The sequence below is a fragment of the Rattus norvegicus genome, chromosome 15 (assembly GCF_021556685.1).
Source record: "Rattus norvegicus strain SHRSP/BbbUtx chromosome 15, alternate assembly SHRSP_T2T, whole genome shotgun sequence".
Classification (NCBI taxonomy): domain Eukaryota; kingdom Metazoa; phylum Chordata; class Mammalia; order Rodentia; family Muridae; genus Rattus; species Rattus norvegicus.
The window spans coordinates 45,305,600-45,313,400 of record NC_141548.1 but is presented as its reverse complement, the minus strand read 5'-3'; the positions used below and the strand labels follow the sequence as shown (position 1 = coordinate 45,313,400).

At 43.3% G+C, this 7,801-nt stretch overlaps 1 long non-coding RNA gene across 2 annotated transcripts; it reads right to left on the bottom strand.

Annotated features, from left to right (window-relative positions):
* Positions 1-723: 723 nt before the first annotated feature.
* LOC120097021 (uncharacterized) lies at positions 724-5,069 on the bottom strand. Of its 2 annotated transcripts, XR_015639131.1 has the most exons (3): positions 4,401-5,065; positions 4,112-4,223; positions 724-914 (listed from the first exon to the last, which is right to left on the bottom strand). It is a non-coding gene; the product is annotated as an uncharacterized LOC120097021 (long non-coding RNA). The 2 variants fall into 2 exon arrangements; XR_015639132.1 differs by lacking the exon at positions 4,112-4,223 and having other exon boundaries at positions 4,401-5,069.
* Between the last annotated feature and the right edge of the window lie 2,732 nt (positions 5,070-7,801).

Sequence of the window (7,801 nt, the reverse complement as noted above, 5' to 3'; positions counted from 1 at the left end):
TCCATGCTGGGCCTTTGTTAGGAAACTGTTTCCCTTTTTAAAGCTTAAGCTCATCTCCTCCTGGCTTGAGAAGTTAATGATCTTAATGACTGTTAACTATCTTCCTTTTAAAATGAATTTGTTTGTAGTTGTGTGAGAGTGTGAGTACATATGAGTGAGCCAGTGTGCCCTAGAGACCAGAGGCACTGGACCCTCTGTAGCTGGAGTCACAGCAGTTATAAGTTATCTGACATGGGAATCGAACACAAGTCTCCAGAATAACGGCAAGCACTCTTGACCTCTGGCCACCTACCTCTCCAGCACTCAGTTGGCTTTCTTAAAATGTTCTCCTTTGTTTTGATGAGACCAGTCTCTATTTACCTTCCTGGTTTCCTGGTGACTCCTCTACTCTCTGACTGAACATCATTAGGGTTGCAGGACTTATTACTACATGTTTATTCTACCACTCTCCCCCCATTATAAAATCTTGCTGAGACCCATAACTTTAAATATTGTATAATGAGGAATCCCAAAGCTGTTTCTGATCTCTAAACTCTTTCTCTCAACTCACAGGCCTAACTGTCTGCTTGATAACCACAGTGGATGTTTCCACTTAACACACTTAAACAAAACAAAGCAAAAAAAAAAAAAACCCTTGAATTGTTACCTATTAAACTATATCAATTCTTCTCTTGCCTCAGTAAAAAAGATTCTACCGTGCAGGAGAATGAATCATAATCTAGAAAGGAAACTTTGATCATTTTCTTCTGTCCTTAACATCTGGATTCATCAGAGTATCTATAAAAATATGGCAGGACTCCATCCGCTTCTCTGCAATACTGTGGAATTTTAAAGCACCATTACTCTTGTTTGGGCCACATCAGCAGGTTGCCACTGGTCTCCCTCTTTCAGGCATGCCTGTTCTAGTCTTCTTCCTGTGGAGGCACAGTGATCCGCTTAGAGTCTGAGTGTCACTGTCTAGCTTAAGACCAGGGGTGGTTTTGCAGAAAAGGTCCAAGTTTGCTTAGCATGGTTTGTCTAACCAACGTCATGGCACAACCTTCTCCTCCAGTTCCCTTCTCTTCCCCAATTATGACCACTTTTCTCTGGTCCTGCATTTCTAGAGTCCTGCATCTGCTGTTGCCTCTGTTTGTGGGGAGGTATTCTCCTGCTTCTTTACAAGGTCTTGATGCCCACCGGGACTCACTGAGAATCCTGTGATTACTTAGGTCAGTTCCAACTTTGTTTCCTTTTCCTTATATCACTTTGCTAATTTTCTATCTGCCGATGCCCATTAGGATGTAAGTTACATGAACAAAGAGACTTGGAACTGTTTCATGATGTGATCTCTCGGCCTCGAACTAAGGTGGCAGAGTAATTCACCATCTACGTTGATGCATTTTTGCCTTAATATACTATGAGTCAGATGTGAGCCTACCAGGTATGAGAAAGGACTACTTCAGGTAGAATGGAACAGACCATTAGCCTTCCTAGACCACTAACCACTACTGTTTTCCCTCAGCAGCAAGCTATTAGACACAATTACAGAAACACAGACTGCTAAGTGAAAGAACTAGTAAAAGACCAAATGTTGCAAGATTTCATCTATATAAAATTCTACAGGGGTTGGGATTTAGCTCAGTGGTAGAGCGCTTGCCTAGCACGCGCAAGGCCCTGGGTTCGGTCCCCAGCTCTGGAAAAAAAGGAAAAAAAAAATTCTACAAAACCTCCCCCCTCTCTGTATCTATACTATAAATGCTTATAATGTATAGTTTATATAAAATATAATTTATAGTCTATTGATTTATATTATATATTATATAAACTATATATAATATATAGAGAGCTTTGTGTAAAATTTTCGTGTGTATAATATATATAAAGAAGGAGATCTGAAAAAATTTAAAAAGGATACATATATATATATATATATATATATATATATATATATATATATATATACATATATCTGGTTTTCCAGTTTAGGCATGGGTGAATGAGATGTGCCTGTCAAAATCTAATAGTTACTGAAAGGACTGAAATGTGTGCTTGTACACACATGCGCACACAAGTCTCTCATGTATACAAACACAGCTAATTGCAATACTAAAGGAGCACAAGAGGAGCTAAACTGAAGGAGTTTCCAGGTTCAGAATTGGAGTTATTTGAGCAATAAAATAACCCACTCCAATGGTATATATAATTTACAGATCTAAAACAAAGGGTACATAGTCAATAGTTCAAAATTATATAAATTAGTTAAAGAGAAGAAAATCATCCCACATAGAATTTTCATAATTCTTTTCTTTTGAGGCATCTTATTTAAGGAGCTTAACTCCTCTGCACATGACTAATTTCTGAAGAGAACAACATGGAGAAGGGAATATACTCTGCAGCAGAGAAACAAGGGGAAAGCAGCTCTGGACAGATGGTCAAGGTCAACTTCAATATGGACAGGTCAGACGAACAGCCATACGGTACCCTTGAGGAGATGTGATGAGGACCGGTAACTGCAGCTCGATAAATGCGCCAGACACAATGCAAATGAAAGAATCGTTTATAAACTACTGAATCCACTCCCTCAATGACGTCAAGGTCATGAAAAACAAGTCTGAGAAACCTTCATACAGAAAACACTAAGGAACCAGACAGAGCCGCCGGAATGGGACATCCTAGGGCAGGACACAGAGTAAAAGGTTAAAAAAAAAATGGGACTAACGTATGGAAATACCTAGACTGCTTCATTTGTTCAGAGAGGTGTTTGAGGTTCTTTGATGAGTGGTGGATGGAGAAGGATTCTTTGAGGATATGTAAATGTTAAGTAAACTAAAGCCTGGATAGTCAGAGTTAAACCAGGCTGGCTCTGAACTGCAACAAGTCTGGAAAGGTATTGGCAAAGAGTAGCCTGAGGAAGGATGCACTACAGATAAATGCGTCTGACAAGAACAGTAAACCGGCTTCTTGAACCGCCCACCTGCTTTATCACAACCGCCCCTGAAGCCTGAAGTGTGGGAAAGGGGAAAACACCTCCATAGCAGAGAAACACGAGAAAGAGGCTCTGGACGATGATTAAGGTCAAGAGTGGAGGCGGGGATGGGAGTGTCTATCTTCCCTCTCTACAAATGAAGAAATCGAGGCCCCGCAGTCCTTCCCCTGTTGCTCAGCAAGTTTGTGATTAAAACAGGCTTGGAATCCAGGCCTGTCAGACCCTAAAACCTGCAACCTCTCTTCTGCATACATTTCTCATTAGCCTAATCTTAAGGAGGCTGTATCAAGCACTTTCTCACTTCTGAAAGGAACTTGTCGGGAGGGAGGTGGCTCTGGGGAGGGTGTGGGGTGTCGCTAGCGTGTGTATCAACACCGGTGCCTGGGAAGGTCAGTGCAGCGGCCACGGTTGAGCTCCAAGTTGCTCTCATACACCAAAAAAAAAAAAAAAAAAAAAAAAGCCTCCTTCCTTGCCAGGAACAGAGCCCTGCGAAAACAGAGGTCAGATTCCAACCTATGAACCCGAGGGAAATTATGTATCACGAAAATATGGCCCGGGAGAGGGAAAAACAACACAAAAGCCTGTTATGGAAGTGAGGCCGGAATCAGAGCAAAGAAAGGAAGGGCTGGAGACAGAGCTGGAATGGGGGTGCGAGGGTGTGAGAGAGTTGGGGAAAGCGCCTTGGGTTTGGTCAGATCTAGCTAGAACGCACCTAAAACGTCATTGTGGATATCCTGTGTAGAGCTGGAGTCATGGTTGCTCGGGCAGGATAGGAGAAGGGATCTTAGACTGCCAGAGGCAAGTGTTGGGTTAGGGGTTAGAGGTTAGGGGTTAAAGTGCACAAGAGATGATGAGATTTCTCAGTGGTTAGAGCATCGGCTGCTCTTCCAGAATACCCCCACTTCCTAACACCTATAGGGAGACTCACAACTATCTGTAGCTACAGTCACAGGGGACCTGACACTGCCCTCTGGTCTCTGGCACTATACAGACATACATGCAGATAAAACATTCCTACACATAGAGTAATGTTGGGGGCCTTTAATAGGTGGCACCTGGTTTGGAATTGGCTAGGTGGGGAGGGGCCACTCATGGGACATCTCCCTCCCTCATGTACTCTACCACCATAAATCCATTCACCATTACCTGATACAACCGAGGGATCTCGTCTCAGGGCAAGTGCCATGCTTTTGGGATATTTGACCTCCCTCCTTTGTGTATTTTGTTATAATATCAGAAAACAGGCCGGAGCCGTTTCCTGTGGGCACAAGAGGATCACAGTCACCACAAAGCAGTAACTATAGTAATCTACCAAGGACTTTGCAGTCATGGCGATGGAGTAGAATCTGTCAGTGCAGGCTAGCTCTGTGGTAATGGCACTGAGGCTGCCAACATTCCTTCCCTGAGGGTGGAGAGGAAGGTCTTAGACAGTCACCTGAGAGTTGTCACCCCTCCTTTCTGCGCCTCCGGTTGAACATAATCCTGCTTGAGTTCCCCAAGGTCTTGTGGGGTGTGATGTGGTTGCAGTAAAGTCTATGAGTTGGAAGGTGACTGGGGGTTGGGACTCCTCTGGCACAGCTGTCCATGAGTCATCTGTACTTGGAGTAAGACTTTTCGGTGATGCAGCTGTCCAAGAGTCTCCCATGCTTCTATAAGTAACCACAATGAACTCACGGGCTCTCTAAGCTGGACCTGGATTGGATCGTTTCTTCGGTCTGTCAGTGCCCTTTCTGCCATGAATAGCTGTTTCTTTACGTCTTCCCAGGAAGAGTCACGTGATGTAGATTAATATAGATGACCGAAAATATTTGTTCAGAACACTCATACCAAAGCCAAAAAGTACTTGGAGCGGGCCAAGTGCTTGGCTGACTGATCACAGTGGATCATTAGGTCAGCCGCTTTTACACTGAAGGGCTGGGATATGTTGGCTAATAAAAAGGGGTGGTAAAATACGGTCCAGCGTGGTTGGCCAAAAGAATGTGCCGATTGGGAAGGAGAGCAAGGAAAAACTCTTCTGTTCTTCAGCCCCGGTTCCCAGGTGGAGACCTTATACCCACAGCCATCAGCCTCTGTACTGTGGTGTGTTTGCACCCCTTAAGCCGTCCCAGGAAAGCCTGTCTTGGGTCCCACCCACCTAGAGGATGGCCTTTTGTGAGGTCGACCTGTTGTTTGTGTGGTCGTCTGGTAGATGGCCAGATTTTTCTCTAGGGTGAATTCAAGATCCAGGTTTGGGGCACGCCTTGAATCTTCTGATTATTCAGCTAGCAAACTCTCTACCACACAGATGGAGGAGTCAGGCCCTGTTGTTCTCTTTCCAAGCAAGTCGGAATCAAAGGGAGGTGTGCTGGAGATTCTGAACTTTGAAGCTGGAAGCAATTGACATTTGGATCCTGGAGGAGGAAGGGGAAGTATTTGTGGTTCGGTGTTTACATTGGCTCGGATAACAGGGCTCCTACAGTTGCAGGCCTCAGTCTTGGTTCTCATCACGCCCTTCTGCATCAGCCCCACTGAGCTGGCTGAGCAGGGTCCTGGGGACATTCCTTAGCAGCTGACCTTTGTCCTGGCTGTTTCTAACACAAGCATCATTCGCTGTCCTGTAGCTCAGGATATTAAATGTTGGGAGCATGGGGGCGAGGTGAAAGTTCACGGGGTCAGCTTGCAACTCTGACTCCAAGCGTAGCTTAGTGCCAACTGTTTGCCAAGAGGCTCTAAACAGAAGGATGGGACCACTCTAGAGTTTTAACACAGAATGGATCCACTTGAGGGAAATGTCTGAGATAAGATTATTCAGCACTGTGAGCTTTTAAAAGAGAAAAACCTAGGAAAAGAACACCGTTGGGTGGGTACTGGAATTTTCTGATGGAAGCTGCATCTGGGTACTGGGCTCGATTCTTGCTTGAAGCACGGTGTTGGTGATCTCTCTGGAAAGCGTTTTTGGGAGACTTCATGCTTTTTTATGCATGCCTTCACTGTGAGACTTTGTTCTTGGATGATGTATTTGATTTGAAAAAGCGACTTCGCCCTCAAATGGCAGGTGGTTTGATAGAGTTATTGTTTTTAGTAAAAATATAGTTATAAAACCTTTTTTACACTCTAATATCATCTTTCTGGATGACATCATAGAGTAATATTTTGGACTGTGGAAAGGGTAGGAGAAATTACTTGAGGTCTTCCAACAGCACGTCATGCTGAGGGACAAAACTCAGCTCTGAATTCGCGGTATCAATATCGTCTGTTTAGGGAGTGCTTTAAAAGAATACTATTTCAAGCCAGTAAAATTGGTAATACCAACATTCGTGCAGTGTTTTTAGCCTTTTAGAGAGTCTTGGGCACCTGTATTTAGTGGTTGTAAGTTTCAGAGAGGAAGTGTTTGATTGCAGAGGTATGATTCAGCACCTCAGGTACAGTTGAAGAAAGGGGGCTTACATAAGCAGCGGGCATGCTTTCTTGATGTTCTGTGTGAGAAATTTGTCACACTCGCACACACGCGCAAACACGCACACACGCGCACCTTATGGATAAATAGTTGACAGCTAGGGCTTGGGACCTCATAGGCCATTGGAAGGTTAGTGGGGTCTTTAGGATTTAGGGCCAAGCAGAGGAAGTTAAGTCAATGTGGGCATGCCCTCAAAGGGAGGAGAGAGTCTGGCTCCTTCACTGTATTTTGTCGTGAGGCTTAGCAGCTATGTTGAGACCATCTTCTCCCACCATGTGCTTCTCACCTCACACACTGCCTTGTCTTGGGTACAAAGGCAGCAAGGCCAAGCAACAGTGGATTGAAGCTCCGAGCCCAGGAAACCTTTCCTCCCTGTAAGTGGTTCATTTCAGATATTTGTTACGGTAACAGAAAGTGAACTATCGCATTCAGTTTTTCTGTTTGTGAGTTGGGAATAAAGAAAATAGCCCCAGCACCTCTTAGGCCTTTCCTTCTGGGTACTAGATCTGTTTAAAACATATGTGTTACATATTATCTACATATAAATTAATATATGTATACATATCAGTTGTAGAAACCACTCAATAACTATCCAGTTATTAGTACAATTATTCCCCTAGTTTCTCTAAAATAAGCAGGCCAGGGATTCTGAATCTCATTATTATTTGATTAGAGTGATAACCTCAAGGTAAGCTATGAAAATTTCCTGAGAGTCAACATTTAACATTTTCTAAATCTGCCTGTATTCAGTTAAATTATAACAGTGCCTCTTTTTCTTGTTAGTTATTCTCGTGGACAAAATACTCTGTACCATGGGAGACAATGATTAGATTGATATTTGCAAATCTTTTTGTCATGTTTTTCCTCATTAGACCACACTGAGAAAATAAGAGCATCTTAACACTGATCAGTGTGTGTGTGTGTGTGTCTGTGTGTGTTTGTTTGTTTGTTTGTTTGTTTCAGTACTGAGTGTGTGATCTAGGATTAAGTGATACCAAGCAAATGGTCTACCACTAAACTACATCTCCAGCCCTTTTGACAAGGTCTGCATAAGTTGCCCAGGCTGGCCTCCAACTTACCCTCCTGCCTCACACCGGGCACTTCTTATTTTTTAAGTGTTTTCCTGTGAGTAAAGCATGTGTAGTATGAATGTAGTGCCCTAAATCCTTAGCTCTTCCGACTGTCTAGTGAATTCTAATGTATGTAGATTTCAAACTTGAGCAGCAAAGAATGTTCTAGAAGAATGTCTGAAATTCAGTTGAGCAGATAAGTAGAAATGCCTTCCTCAATTAATGCTGTCGATTTGGGGTTTAGATGTAGCATTTAAATATCTGGTCCTAAATTATTACTCTCTTTTCCTTTTCAAGTACGTGAATGCTGTATGTGCTGGTTACTGGTCA